Source organism: Papaver somniferum, unplaced genomic scaffold, assembly GCF_003573695.1.
Source record: "Papaver somniferum cultivar HN1 unplaced genomic scaffold, ASM357369v1 unplaced-scaffold_18, whole genome shotgun sequence".
Classification (NCBI taxonomy): Eukaryota; Viridiplantae; Streptophyta; class Magnoliopsida; order Ranunculales; family Papaveraceae; genus Papaver; species Papaver somniferum.
In genome coordinates this window covers 8,697,146-8,713,563 of record NW_020627707.1, presented here as the reverse complement: position 1 = coordinate 8,713,563, position 16,418 = coordinate 8,697,146, and the positions used below count along the sequence as shown (strand labels likewise).

The 16,418-nt window shown below is 34.3% G+C and overlaps 1 long non-coding RNA gene across 1 annotated transcript; it reads left to right on the top strand.

Moving 5' to 3' along the window:
• Nucleotides 1-12,172: 12,172 nt before the first annotated feature.
• On the top strand, nt 12,173-14,496 carry LOC113337903. The gene is made up of 3 exons (XR_003354498.1): nt 12,173-12,398; nt 13,704-13,763; nt 14,070-14,496. It is a non-coding gene; the product is annotated as an uncharacterized LOC113337903 (long non-coding RNA).
• The last annotated feature ends 1,922 nt before the right edge of the window (nt 14,497-16,418 follow it).

The following is a 16,418-nucleotide window of genomic DNA, read 5'->3' as shown; positions in this document are numbered from 1 at the left end:
TTTTACCTCATCAGTTTCACTTTATTTTGAAGCACTCTTCTCTCTTATCTTGGATTCAGACTTGGCAACTCAAAGACTCCATCATCAACATCCAGAAGTCCCCTGAGATTGTTCACTTAGCTATGTGCACCATGCATTTCATATGGAAGCTTCGATGTAGTGTTGTTTTTAACAATACCACTCCCAACCATAACTCTGTTGTCCATCATGTCACTTCATACATTCTCCAGCATCATCTAGGAAGCACTCCTGCTAACTACAATCATCCTAATGTTCACAATAAGTCTTTACATCATAAATGGGAACCTCCTCCTTTGCAGTACCTAAAAATTAATATTGATGCTTCTTATAATTCTAGTTCTTTGTTAGCTGGTATTGGAATTATAATTCGGAACTCTACAGGGGCATATGTCATGGGAAGGGGAGCCTTGAGAAGAGCTAGTAATGCTCAACAAGCCGAAGCATGGGCAATGTTGGAGGCTATGCAATTGGAAGATTCAAATGGTTGGTCTCATGTGATTTTTGAATCTGATAATCTGGGAATTTGTTCTTTTCTTCAACAACAATCTTCTCTTTGTCACTGGCAGAGTATGCCTCTTCTGCGAAAATGTGTAAACATATGTAATATTAATCCTGTTGGTCTTGTAGTTTTGTGTATAGGTCTGGTAATAAAGCCACAGATGCAATATCGAAGGCAACTTGTAAACATAATCTATATGGGGATTGGTGGTTTCATCCACCTCCTTTGTTAATTCCCTACATAAATTGTGATGTATCAATTACTTATGTTTATCATAAGTTCTTTCCTTGGTTAAAAAAAAAGATAACAAAAATGATAAAAGATAAAAGAAAAAGAAAATGAAGATAATTTTTGATGGGGTCATGGCGACCAATGGAAAACTGCCACTTATCATGTTTAATTAACTGATTTTTGTTGGTTATTTTCTTAAGCAAGGTGTTCTAGGAATTCACTACCAATTAATTGGGATCAGAAAAGTATCAAGGTTGAGAAATATTAATCGACGACCAAGCTACCTGCAATTACGGAAATTAAATTGTACACGGTGTGAAGGAAGACAATTATTCAAAACCCGAAGCAAGTGAACCAAAATTCAAAGATAACGATGCAAATGCCTGCGACGACGAGCCATAGTCTGCTGATGTAAATGCAATTAGGATTGAATATAACTACTCCCTCCGTTCCTTTTCAATATGCTGGTTTTTACAAATAAATGTTTCAAAAAAATAGGTTGGTTTCCTAATTGGGAAAGTCAAATGATGCTTTAATTTTCTGGGACCACTTTTCTCTTAACTTCTTTTGATGACAAGTTTCATGTGAACAATTTCACTTTACTTCTTTTGCTGACAAGTGTCATGAGTACCATTTCACTTCACTTCTTTTATTGACAAGTGTCATGAGGACCACTTTCAATGATTAGTTCTCATAATTTCCTTAAATTTCTCTAAAAACAAAATCAGCCTATTAATAGGTAACGGAGGGAGTACATTATACTAAAACGCGGTTATAATTCAAGTGAAGTGTCGACCCTGACATTTCCATGACCTTTTGCGAAAGAGCTCGAGACGCCTTTTGTATATAGATCTTAATGATGTCTACTTTATAACAAATCAATGACATGGTAACCGTAGCATAAAACATCCGAAATGAAACTGGAAAATCTAGGACTAAGCTATATCCGGAAACAAATCGAAGCTGCCAGTCGATTAATTTTCACTTCAGCGATGTTATCTTGTTTTTCTCGCTCTAGGTGCCTATGTTGTAAAAGGCGAGCGCCTTTGGCGCTTAAGCGCTAAAGGCACAAAAATTAGTAAACAACGTCAATTTTATTTGCTCACGAAAAGGTAGTTTTGGAGGCAAAAAGACTTATGTCGCTAATTAAACAATTCGGTGGCGATTTCTTAAGGACGTCACATAACACTTTCAACGACTCACTATAGGTGATGAAGTTTTTTGTGCCGCTGAATTATTTTTGCAACGAAGAAATTGGTTTTCGTGACACAATGTTTTTCCACTAAAAGCGACTTTTCTTGTAGTTTCTCACCCACAACCAAGAGTTGTTGTAACCCAAAATCACAGACTTGATAATAATCAGATTGTCTCACACAGAAAAGTCTATAAAAGGATAAATATGTATCCCACAGATAAACCCTAGGTTTTGTTCCATCTTTAGATATAAAATCAAGGTAACAGGAACCAATTGATAATCCGGTCTTATATTCCCTAAGAACAGCCTAGATTAATCAATCACCTCTCTACTATCCTTCCTGACTACACAAGCGGATTGTCGAGGAATCACAAACAGTGAGACGAAGATGTTTGTGACTTCTTTATCTTGCCTATCGGAGAACTCTCACGATCTCAAGCCAATCAATCGATTGTACTCGTACGATAGAAGATACAAGATCAGATCACACAACTACGATAAAGTAGTATTGGTCTGTCTTCACAATCCCAATGAAGTCTTTAAGTCGTTAACCTGATTTTAGAGAAGAAAATCAAAGGTTAATTGAGATCGACTCTAGCGGGCGCACTAGTATTACACAGAAGTGTGGGGATTAGTTTTGCACAATGCTAGATGTCTCCTTTATATAGCCTTCAAACCAGGGTTTTTCCTTAGTCACAAAGCAATCTTTATTCACCGTTAGATGAAACCTGATTTAGATTCAAGTTAATATTTCTCAACCCTTAGATCGAAAACTTAGCTTGTCACACACACTTGGGTAGACGTTTACTGGTTTCATGAAAACCATGCCCAAACGTGTACGTGTATGTTGGTTCAACATAGTAACCCAAAAGGTTAACCATATGAGCATTTCATATTAACCTTGTTCTTCTTCACCATAACTAGTTAAATTGACTCAAATGAACTAGTTACAGAGTTGTTCAAGCTCTGAGATCTTATGCAACTACACAAGACACAATTGAAACAAAGATGATTCGATTCGATTGAACCGGCTCATTAACATTATAGCCACGGTTTGCATAAATCATTCCTTATTAATTTAATGTTTCATGTTCAGAGCATATCTTTAGATCATAACCTCTTAAGTTCACAAACAAGTTCGCGGACTTAAGTAAACCGGTTGAGTTTTCCAAACTCAGCAAAAATTCTCAGAAAGAGAACTTCCTCCAGTTCGCGGACTGAGTTCGCGGACTTAGCACACAAACGAGTATTTGGAAAATCCCAGCATAAATTCTCGGTCCAGAACTTCCGACAGTTCGCGGACTGAGTCTGCGAACTAAGTTCTCGGACTTGGCAAGCCAATTCCACAATCCTCCCGATTTCTCTTGATCAACAAAGTTCGAAAACTTCGGTTCAAGGAATACATGGTTATGTAATCTAAACTCTCATTTCAATCATTGAGACATTCTCAGAGGACGCTATGTAGCCGTTATTCACAGACCGATTCACGTCAAAATTTTCATGACTTTCGTCACTAGGTGAAGATAAACTTGATCAAGGCAAAACGCTTTACCAACACACGATTTCGAGATAAAAGATAAGCAATGAATACTCCGCTCGAAATGTCAAATGTGTATGATCTAGTCTATATAACATACGACTTTTGTCTCATAAGAAGTAGAAGATAGAAGAGATGGAGTTTTGAGTGATAGATAAGTTCAAGTCTCCACATACCTTTTTGTTGATGAAGTTCCACGGTTCCTTGTATAGATCTTCGTCGTTGTATGATGAATCGCCATGAAGTCCTTGATCTCAACTACACTTTTCTATCCTAGTCCGAGACTTAGCTATGTAGGCTAGAAATCAAGACTTATGATTTTTATCACTAACATTGACAAACATGCTTGAGATAGCAACGCATGCGAGGTTGACCGATCTATGCTCTAACAATCTCCCCCTTTGTCAATTTTAGTGACAAAACTATTAATACATATGGAATACAAAAAAGATAAACTTTAGTGGCTCCTATTCCATAGTCTAATTTTCAACGTTCCTTGAAATATTCGTCCTTCCAAGTACTCCAATGATCCCAAAGGTTGTAAGTTTAGCACCATCGTTGTTGAAGATTCGTAGTTATAACAATGAGAGAAATCGAGATTCTCGATCATTATTATACAATGTCATAGTATTATTATATAACATCAAAGTCCAATTGTATAACGACTTTAACAATAATACTACGGTGATATGTATCACTTCCCCTTAGTCAATACTCCATCTCGATCATGGAAACCACCCCCCCTTACACAATAATCCGAAAACCATATGTATTTGTAGTTTGAACTACAATATTTCTCCCCCTTTTTGTCAATAAAATTGGCAAAGGTACAAGAATGGGATCATAATGAAATTTCCACAAGAGACATTTCATGACCAAAAGAAAAATACATACCAACTTAATTTAGATGCAATCTAATAGCCGAAGCTAACATCATTCATCAAGGAGTTTTAAGATACAAGATAACCCCTATAAAATTCTACAGCCGCACTCCCCGCAAGATATTACCATTACGCACAAGTTTAAAAGAACTCTCCCCCATTTGATGTCATTCCCGAGAGAACAACAAGAGCGACCTTAATTTCGAAACAAAAGAAGGATTTTTTATTGGACACCAAAAATCATAGGAATGATTTTCTATATCCAAAGCTCAACCAAATTAATCACAAGTAAACCCGTGATTAATTCAATTGGAATACGCAACTAAATCAAACTACATAAGTGATCAATTTAATTGAAAGTGCTCAACATAAGTAAACTCACGGAGCTACGACTAAGTCAATCACACGGAGATGACTAACTTAACCGTTCAAATACTCAACATGAGGAAAACCTTACAGAATAAATGACTACATTAACCAAATAACATGATAGTGTAGCCTTTCATATACTCAACACAAGAATTTGTGGAATATATGAAAACTCAACTAGATTAATCACAAGAGAACCTATAATTAATCTATTTGGAATACAAACAACCAAACTAATCACCAACTAATTAATTTAATTATTTTGGGCTCAACATAAGAGAACTTATGGAACCCCGACTAAGTTCATCATAGAATACGAAGAATTTTTCCACTCAAGGTATTTTTGGTGAGGAAAATATTTTATCACTTAAAATAGTTTTAGCCGCGAAATACGTTCGTCTCAAAATATATTTATAGTGAAGAAACAAATTCTTCTCATAAAATAGTTTTAGTCGCGAAATTTGTTCGTCTCAAAGTATACTTATAGTGAAGAAAAAAATTTGTCACCTAAATAGTTTTAGCCGCGAAATTTTTTCGTCTCAAAATATATTTATAGTGAAGAAACAAATTCGTTACCTAAATAGTTTTAGCCACGAAATTTTTTCATCTCAGAAAAAATAATAGTTTAGCAGCGAAATAACTTTTGTCTCAAAATAAAAAATCAATAACAAAATTTAGTCATCTCTAAAATTACGTATAACGACTAATTAGGATTGTCTCTGTATGGCCATTTCAATAACGAATATCATCATCTCAAAAACACTTTACCTGCAAATATAGTCGTCTCCGAATCAATTTTTCCAACGAAGTCATTCGTCTCAAAAATTATTAGAGACACAACACTGCCCTCACCGTAACTATTCTCAACATGCCAATCTCGTCACGATATTTTCTTTAGTGACTAGCCTTTATTAGCACCGATGATTCTAAAGAGATTTATTGCACATAAAATAAATATATATAAATAAGCATTTAAACAAGTTATATTAGTCGGATGAAAAATAATTAACCTTTAAAATAAATTGTTTAAACAAGATCCAAACCAAAAAAAATTGATAAATAAACTACCAATAAATAGGATAATCACTGCTACTAGTTAAAAAAAATACTAAAACTAAAACAATAATATAACAATTGACTTTGTGGCGCAACATTCAACTTCCATTGGTTCCGCTAGCGGTAATGTTGTTTAGCCCGAGAGTACCCATCAAAATCTGCATGTTTCTTGTGAATTTTTTGTTATGTTCTTTCAACGTTTTGATAACCCCATTCTGAGCGCGTATTTGGTCATCCTGAACTTGAACTCTATCATCAGCCTACTCTTGTAACTTTGCATGAAGTCCTTCAGTGTTAGAATCAGTGGTTGTAGCACGACGTCGTCTTTGCTTTTTCTTCAAAACTTGAGCAAATACTTATGCCTCAGTCGGTGGTGTAGCTCCTGCTTCATTGCCTTGCTGCATTAGCTCATTTATTATGTCATGTACAGAGATACATAATATAGAGAATAACTAGCAAATGCACCGGGATGTCAAACATGTAGGTTAGTTCTAATGATATAAAATTGAATAGGTAAGAGAAGATTACAATATTGATTGGATGTGTTTATGGATCCTATTGGTTGCTCGGATCCATATTTCCGTTTTTGTTTTGCAAAGGAGATGAACCTTACTAAGTAAGTTGATGTTGCAACAGAAACAGAGCAAACATTAGACAACACATGTTTTATCCTAGGCTTCTAATATTCTTAAAATATTTATACATGTGAACAAACATCTCTCTATATGCCATAGAAAAACCAGACATCAGGAAGGAGTGAGAAAATAGAGTTAATGCAAAGGAATTGTATTGTGGGAGTTCATAAATAATTCAAATACATACTGGGCTCTTAAAGCCACATAGAAAAACCAATGAGGACAAAAGAAACTAATATACCAACAACCCCTAAAAGCCATTTACCAATGCAACATCCTATCTCACATTAAATGGAGACACATGTTGCACATTCAAATTACACAACCAACCTTAATAAATATATGACCCAGCCTGCCCACATCTTTTGTGTGGGGAATATATATGTGCCTGGTCAATACAATAAATATAAAAACAAAGATAACCCTCCTAATTATCTTTCAACTTTAGACATCTTCGGTTTCTACTTAACTGTGCTAAAATGAATATAAATAATACCCAAGTTATCCTGCACTGTTGGTAGACAGACTTGTTTTCTACTTAACAGAACTGAATGTCCAAGGCATACTACACTAGCCCAACAGAAAGTCCATGAGAGTATAACGCCATAGGTCTGAGATGCCATAACAATCCATAAGCTGAAGAAGTTTCAGAAACAAACACTAAGAAGCACATGTAACTGTGAGAGCGTATAGATGATACAATTGGTTTAACGGAATCCAGTATACTATAAGACAAAATAATTTTAATCCAAGAAACAACAAAGTATCGAAGTGTGCCCACCAATCACTAGACCAGAGTTCACAAGATTTGGAAGAAGAGTCTCTGATAACAATGGATTTTAAGAGACTAATTTCCAATGCAGATCATTGATATTCATGTAAACTAACTCAGTTAAATAAATATCAAACAAGCAAGGAATTACTGAAAAGATATCGACTAATAAATAATCAGAAGGGTGGTGAGAAGCAAAATGATACCAGGGGAACAAACTGATATAAAGTACATGCCTTAGGATCAGTATTAATGGTTGTCAAACAGCCCTAATGCCAGAGAAAAGAAATATTGCATTAACTCTAAACTACGCATGGTCACTTGTGACTGCTGATCATTTTGTGCCTTTTTTTTTCTTTTTCCTGGGATGCGTACTACATATTCATGTTATCAAGAAAAATACATAGATACTAGGGGAACAGATTGGCACTAGCTTGCACGACACATATTGAAACTTATCTAGGTTTAGTTGGTCTAATATCACCTAATTAACATCATCTACATATATACTTTTAGAGTTTAATGCATGATATAAGTAAACCTGTTCATGATATACCAGTACTTATAAAACAATTAATTTTCACCTTCGCATAACCAACCATGGGCGCAAACCAACACACAGTAAAGAGTCATACCTACAAAATGAAACAACAAAGGACAAGCATCAACAAGCTTTGCACGAAATGGATAAATAACCATGGAAGTGTCATTTAAAAGGAAATACAACAAAGACCCATCTATAGTTAAGTGCAATCCATAGACTATATTTCAGAAACTACATAAATTGGACATCCACAGGACAATGATTGTGAATTAAAACTTTTGAAAGCAGATTACAGATTTTGAAAATTCTATACATAAATCAAAACCCCCAATTCATACATATCATGTAAAATTAGAGAAGAACCCAAATATCCATTACAACCATTCATGGTGACTTCAATTAGCATATTCATATTAAGAAAAAATTTCAAACACCGTGTGCGCAACCCACTTTCTCTCAATCTAGACAAACAATATTATTCTCAATTGATGCAATAGAAATGCTACATAAGTAAAATACCAAAAAGAAAAGAAAAGGAAAATGTGATAGGTACCCTCAGAAGATGAAGTTGCTGGAGTTGGTTGTTCATTTTTGTTAGCCATTTTCCACCTGGGCAATGAAACAACACCATGATTAAAAGAACAACTAAGAAACCACATGCAAAAACATGAAAGGAACATAAAGGGGCAGAACAAACATTAAGTTAGAGTTCTGAAAATCCTTGAAGTTAGGATAACCAAGGGGTAGAATCAGCCTGAAATTAGGAGATCAAACAATTACAAAATTAGGGTTTGCATATATGATTTAACATATGAAATTGAAGAGTAATGTGTGATCTAGAGAGAAAATACCTTCAATCAGTATCTTGTGAGCAAAACTTGATAACTATGGGGCTGTATTTATAGGAGAGAAAAATATATCCCGCCCAACTTTTTTCCCTTTTGATTTACATGGCGCCAAAAAATTGAAGATTAACCAAAATCGAAATGGTTCTTTAGCTTTTTTTTCTCTGATTTTCTCTGATTTTGAGATAAAATCAGGGTTTTTCTGTTTATCCATATCTTCTTTCCAAATGGGTGAATATTCTTCTCCTCAAAAATAGAAAATTCTCATCCAAAATAATTCTTAACAGGGAAGATTTACCTGTATATATGGAACGAATTTAAGATTCACTGCCAACCATATGATCTTCCCATCTACCCACGATTCAACCATTCATCCCTCAAAAAAAAGTATCTAGAAAATCTGAGAAAAACTTCATCCAATCAAATCCTGATTTCTAGTCAAATATCCCTTCTACACAATCTCTATATTTTAGGTAATCAATAACAAAAAAGAAAAAATTCGACTTCTTTATTTTAGGGAACAAGAAGAAAATTTCTCTGAGATTTTCGATAGAAAAGAGGTAGCAATGCGTAGCTGAAACTATATTCTAGAAAAGTTTTATCATATACTTCAGGATGCACTAAATTAAGATACAACAGAATGTTCATCCAAAAGGAACTTGACATGCATTAATCAAAAACCAAATATCAATGTTTGTTCCTTTTTTAAGCAAATAATTTTGTTTTTGGTAGTAAAGACTGGCTTTGTAGTTTCCAAAAATTCTTCTTGACCTCAGCGGGGAGATCAAGAAGACCGCCCGGCGTTGTAACTGGGACCCGCCAGCGCGCCTTCGGAGCGTCTCCGTCGAAGATGTATTTAAGTTTATCCTCGAAGTAACCTCGAAGATCGCTAGCTCTTAAGGAGAATGCATTTTAATACTGAGCAAATGAGTTTGTACAAGGATTTTAAGGTTACCCGGTATATTTTAGGATGTGCTAACAAATTTCAAGTGCGCACTGGTAAATCTCGAGTTGGAATGCAAATTTTAAATCACAAGTAGATTATATTGCATTTGTGGTTGACATTTGAATTAAGTGGCGAAATCACAAAAGAAAATTTGTTCAAGAAATCTTGAGATCCAGTCTTTACCTTCATTAATTCCTTTTTGTTTGTAAAGTATAGAGGATAAGCAGAAATGAACCTCTGTAGCCTTACAACTCAGTTACTTAATGTAAGGTTGTAAGATTATTGAAACAAATGAAAAGATACCACACAAATTTAATGTCGGGATAACAAATTTTAGTTACATTGGAAATTTTAAGTTGGTATTTAAGTTCTTGGTTCACAAGATAAATTTTTAACGTAGTAGTACATTTATGCTTGTATTTAAATTTGAATTTGATGAAAAAATCGAGTCACAAAATAAATTTTGATTACAAATAACAATATACTTCGTATATATATATGCACAATGACCAGTTAAACGATGGGAGGCTGATGAAGTACTCAACTTCTCAATCAAAATAATTTTGGACAAATTAGAGTGAAATTTGAGGAAATCCTAGTGAGAATGTAGGATATTATACAAAAAAATAAAAAGATACGGAGCAAATTTCAAGCCGAGCAAACAAGTTTTTGTCACACAAGAAAATTGAGATGTAAAATTTTGTGTCACAAGGTAACTTTTTTACACATTAAGCATTCTTCTAATTCATTTTTTTTTACCATATAATGGTGTTTATATATACATATACAATTTATATACTTGATGATCACTTTTACAGTTGGAAGCCAAGAACTCAACTTCTTAATAGGAAGAATTTGGAAAAAAAATTAAAGAGAGCTTGGAAAACATTATAATGATGTTGTAAATTTATGGAAAGAGAAGAGAAGATATCGAGGATATTTCAAAAAGAGTTGACAAGTTTTTGCTTCACTAGAAACATTGGACTTGGGATGTACTGGGATTTAGATTCTTGACTTACAAGATAAAATTTTTGTATAATAATACATTTATTCTTGAATTTAATTAGAACTTGATGAAAATTTCGAGTCACCGAGAAAAATTATTTATAGATAATAATAGTATTTTGTATACATATGCATGCCTTAATCACAAATTCGTCACATCTTTTTTATTCTCTGGACGACTTAAGGTGAAATTGAATTCAAGTCTTTCAAGGTAATCATATTGATGAAAACAATCGAGTCACAAAGTATTACAAATAAATAGGAATATACTTTCTGTGCATACATATGCATAATGAACACTTTCACGATGAGAGGCAGATGAAGTACTCAATTTCTCAATCAAAAGAACTTTGGAAAAACTAAAGTGAAATCTGAGGAAATTTTATGCATATATTATCTTTTTGTTCTATTTGTATATTGTATGACCAGTTTTATGGTTGGAAGCCAATGAAGAACCCAACTTCTCAACAAGGAGAAATTTTGATAAATCAGAGAGACCTATGAAAAAGATCGATTATAATGAGATTGTAGAATTATTGAAAGACATGAGAAGATAAAAATGATATTTCAAACCTAGTTAATTACTAAGTGTTTGTCACATTGGAAAAATTGGAGTTGGGATGTATATTTTTGGGTTACAAGATAAATTTTTGGCACAATACTATATTTATTCTTGTATTTAATTTTGAATTTGATGTAATTTTCAAGTCACAGAAAAAAATTGATTATAGATAATAGTGTTTTGTACCTATGCAAGGTATTTTCAGAATTGAGGCCATTGCATCAAATTGTAAATATATGCTTTAATATATTCTTTCATTAATGTTGAATTAAAGCGGGATCACTCTTGTCAGTGATTTCAATTTAGCGATTGCCAACCAATTTTTTGAAATGAGTGTTTTAATAAAAAACAACAAATTTAACGATTTCCAGACATGATTCACGTACCATATCAAGTACCAATATCATAGTGGCCTCAAAAATATAAAAAACGATACAATGCATCGATGATATCTGCTTATATCAACCATAAGTGGTATGATACATAAACAAACTAAGCATATGTGTGTAGTTAAGGTTTGTCGTTCTTTAGCGAATTCAACTTGTATATATTAAAAGATCGCTTTCATGGTGGTAGGGCGATGACAACACAACTTCACAATCAGAATAAATTCGAAAAATTAGAGTGAGATTGGAGAAAATTATAACGAAATTATAAGATTATAAATGTAATCTTATTTTTACCGTAGACAATAAAATATAGTCAATTAATTTCAATGAAATAGGCTATCTTAATCACGATTTTTAATTTTTAATGTGATCAATTTTAAATTACGAGCGATGTAGTCCCCAAAATGAGCAAAAACTTGTTTAGGCCACCGTGATTCCTAAGAAAAAAAAAGAAGAAATGCTTAAAGATAATTACGTCCAAAAAGGAAAAATGTTTTGGCCAGGTAAAAATTTACTACGATCAAATTTTGATGCGTCCAAATTAGTTCGGCATGCCAAGGCTCTATGTGGGTCTCTTGGATAATTGAACGGTTTAATAACTATGGAGTAACTTAATATTTTACATTTTGCCACACCATGTTAGTTTCTAGGGCTTTCGATGGAAAAAAGAAAAGGCCAAAGAAAAAATGGAAACTGTTCTTCACCGAAATTATTTTTCCTCTGAAAACCCTAATTGAATCGTTGACTCGTTATATTTTCATCTTTTCTAAAAACCCATGAGCAGAACTTCGCCTCTTCCGTGGAAATCACTTATTAGTGGTAGCACTATGGCATGATTGCGCGCGGCATGAAATGAATTTGGAGGGAATTAAAGGACCTCGAAAGAAATCCACCTTCTTCCTGCACTGATGGTGAGTTCTACTCTCATTACTTCGCTCTTTGAGGAAAGAAAAAACTTTATAAACTGAATTGAAGTATAGTTCTTTGATTTAAATTAATTTGTTAATATGTTCAAACCCATTGATTTGATTTGATTGAAGGATTTGAGAATCTAGAGCTATTGCATTGGTGCGTCGATTGGATCTGTATATACCGAATTGCTCACTCCCGCGGTTGGGCATACCTCTGTATTACCTTGGCCCAGTCATTGGCTACTTTGAGTTTGATTTTGTGCACTCTCTAACGAGTGCTCACTGAACATCTTAATTTCGTCATTTGATCTAATTTTATGCGACATTCTCTCAGGATGCTGCATCGAAATTTGTTGTTGGCTGTTTACTTAACTAAACAAGAATGTCAAATTAGCACTCTTTAAAAAGAATGCGCATAATATTGAATTCAATTTGAATGCAATAGACTGGGAAAACATAATGAAAGAATAAAGAAGGTTGAATTGCCAGTATATTCCGGATTAGAGTTGTTTTAGATGCATTATGGTGCCAGTATTTCAATGCTGTGAGTAGTTGGTGACACTGCCTTTTTTGTTCTTTCATGTATTTTGATATTTGGGTTTTATTCTCTTTCTTTTAGGCACAAAAACTGATATGTTGTATCAGATCATATGGAAGTATCAATAAGAACTTAACGATTATCTGTGTTCAGAATAACGTCGAGTTGCTTCAGTGTAGTACGTGTGGTTAGCATTTCACATACTTCACCTCTGAGATCTGTTTACAAAACCAGTCTGGCTGGTTAGCATTTCACATACGTCAGCTCTGAGATCTGTAAACAAATAACCAGTCTGTGTGCTTGTGTTTCTTATGTTATGACGACCGGTGCTTTTGTAAATTGATAGTTGGGATGATGATTTAAAAATTTATACTGAACAGTTAGGTATATACTTGTGGTTTGGGTTGATTTTTTATTGTGCCAAACTGTACTCTAAGCTAATTTGAGTAATATTGGTACATGGGATGATGGTTTAACCTGTATTTGATTTTCTATTGCATGAATTGGGATGATGGTTTAAAACTTACTTAGATTGTTCTTGATACATTGGATTTGGAATGATTCCAGAGCTCATTTGGCTGATTTGTGATACTAGTTTGAGTTGAACAATGATATGAATGTTCTTGATGCATGTCGAAGTATCATTTCTGATCAACTGTTATGTATGTTTATCTGTTGCGGAAGTGTTGTTTATGTTCTTTTGTGTCGATCTATGTTGAGTTTACTGTAACTAAGTCGATGCTGAGTATTCTCTTTCTAATGTACAGAGATGGCCAAGGCTTAGTTTGGGAGAACGACATGGATTTAATGGCTTTGATCTGTTTCTGGTAAGGCTAGTTGTTGTTCTGTTTTACCTACTCATCAGTAATAATAATAACAATAGGAATGATTTGCTGAAATGTATGATCGTAATAGTTAGAGGAAATGTTATCTTAGAGTATAGTAGTAAGATGTTTTAATGAGGTCATCTTTTCCCCTTATATAGTGGATAGATTCTTTGGATAGTAACTGTGTTAGGCACTTTGTTTCTTTTTCTTTTCTTACACCCTACATGCCAGAAAATGTCAAGCTCATCAATAACCTGGTGGGAAGGGATTAAACAACTCTGTGTTTAACCAAATTTATTGCACCAGGTGCGTAGTCAATGCGAGAAAGAGACACCCTGAGGGTGTGAAGTCCAGGCATATTCTGAATACCAGCACCTATCAGGCTATCACCTTAGAATCCACGGAGGTGTTTGTGGCTCCTGGTTTTGATGGACTTGCTGAGAAGAATCCTTTGCAGTGGCGGTTGTTGTCGCTTTGTCAGGGAGCCAATTTATCATCCTCACGCCTGTTAATCAACAAAGGACACATATTATGAACTCTATAGTAAACTCAATCAATTTAATGCAAATCATGCAATTGCGTCGATTCCAAAGGATTGGATTTTAGCAAAAGTCTATTCTTAAGCAAATAAGCAAATATATAGTTTTTTGTCACCATAATTTTTTTGTTTTTCTTTGACTCCAGGGTTGTGTAGTTCAAGATTAATTATCATGAGTCTACATCATATTTGGTACAATCAGTTATTTTAAGAAATGCATTGCAACTATCACTTATAAATTATATAATGAGTGAACCGAGCAAAAATGTAAGGTCGCAGAAGTAACCTTATAAAATCAAATTTTGAGTAGTGTAAATGTGGTACTACTCCAGCACCAAGTCTATAGAGCATTCTTTTCCCCTTAAATGACCAAGTCTATAGAGCATTCTTTCCCCTTAGATGACGTAAACAAATCTTTATGAAAAATCACGTTGACAAGTAAATTGATTTTCTCTAATTTATAAGTTATTGTTAAATGTTATGTTTTACATGATAAAATATATTGTTACCACAAACTTATTGTTTAGCAACTATGTATTCTTCCGCCACCATAAAGAATCCTTTGTGACAGTATTTCGGTAATCACTGAAATCACGAATTGCGGGGAAGTTATAGTGTCACTGAAAATCACTAAAGCGGCAAAATCTAATTCGTTGCAGATATTCTTTCCTGTGACGATTAGAAGTTATTACTATATAAATATTTGCAAACAAACAAGCGGGTGGTCACTAAAAATAAACATAGTGTCAAATATTTAGTTTCGTCACTATAAAATTAATTAGTGACATATTAATTTTGTTAGTATAAACTTTTCTTTGCAACGAAATCTATAGATTATCACCAAAAATATTCTATGTCAATTTTTTAGCATCATCACAATAAAATTAAATGGTGACAAAAATATCTAATCACCAAAAAGTTATTAGTGACTAGACATTATTTTGTCTCTAAATGAGGTCACTAAAAAGTATGAGTGACGAAACCCGAGTCCTATCGCAGAAAACTTAACAACAGTGAAAAAATTATTTTGATCACAATAACTAAGCTTTAGCAATGAAATCTTCTTCGCCGCAAAAATTATTGTCACCAAAGCCATGTTTTCTTGTAGTGAGATCAGCTAAGGGAATCAAGTGCGCAGTATCCTGCTGGGATCAGAGGCGTAGGAGTACAATTGTACCTTGGATCGGTGGGAGACTGATTGGGGTTCAACTATAGTCCAGTCCAAAGTTAGTTTGCAGTAGGCTAGTGTCTGTAGCGGCTTAATACAGTGTGTACTCAATCTGGACTAGGTCCCGGGGTTTTTCTGCATTTGCGGTTTCCTCGTTAACAAAATTTCTGGTGTCTGTGTTATTTCTTTTCCGCATTATATTTTATATAACTGAAATAATACAGGTTGTGCGTTCGTGATCATCAATTTGAAATCCAACCTTTGGTTGTTGATTGATATTGATTGATCCTTGGACATTGGTCTTTGGTACCGTCCAAGTATTCCTTGTATTTGATAAAGACTCGCTATTGTTTTTAGCTTGAGTAAAAATCAAATCAAGAGAGAGATATTAACTCCTTGAGATACTTTTATCTAGATTGAGTCTAACTGTCTAGTTGATTCTGTAGCAAAGTATTTCGGAGTTAGTCCATACAGATTTCTAATCGAACTATTGGGTGGTGTTGTTAGACTCCCGCTTTTTCAACCTTCTCCAATGGAAGCCAAGAAGAAATGCTCGAAGACATACTCGAGTTAGCTCCAAACAGAAAGAATATTGAATCCCATGAAGTGTTCAAGCTAAGTGGACCACCCACTAGCACTTGGGAGGAATGGATAGCCACGCCATTAACCTTTTGAACAAAGGACGTCAACCAGGAGGTTGAAATGCACAACGATCCACTAGTGATCACTCTTCCAATACACGTATGGAATGTTACGAAGGTTCTCGTGGATGGGGGCAGTTCGTTAAATGTGCTATTTTACGAACCCTACCTACGCATGGGTTTGACAGCAGAGCAAATGGATTCTTCCACTTGCACAATATATGGTTTTAACGGAGCAGTCTCTAGACCAAAGGGAGAAATCATCTTGCAGGTACATGCAAGACCCTTAGTAACCAATACACGCTTCT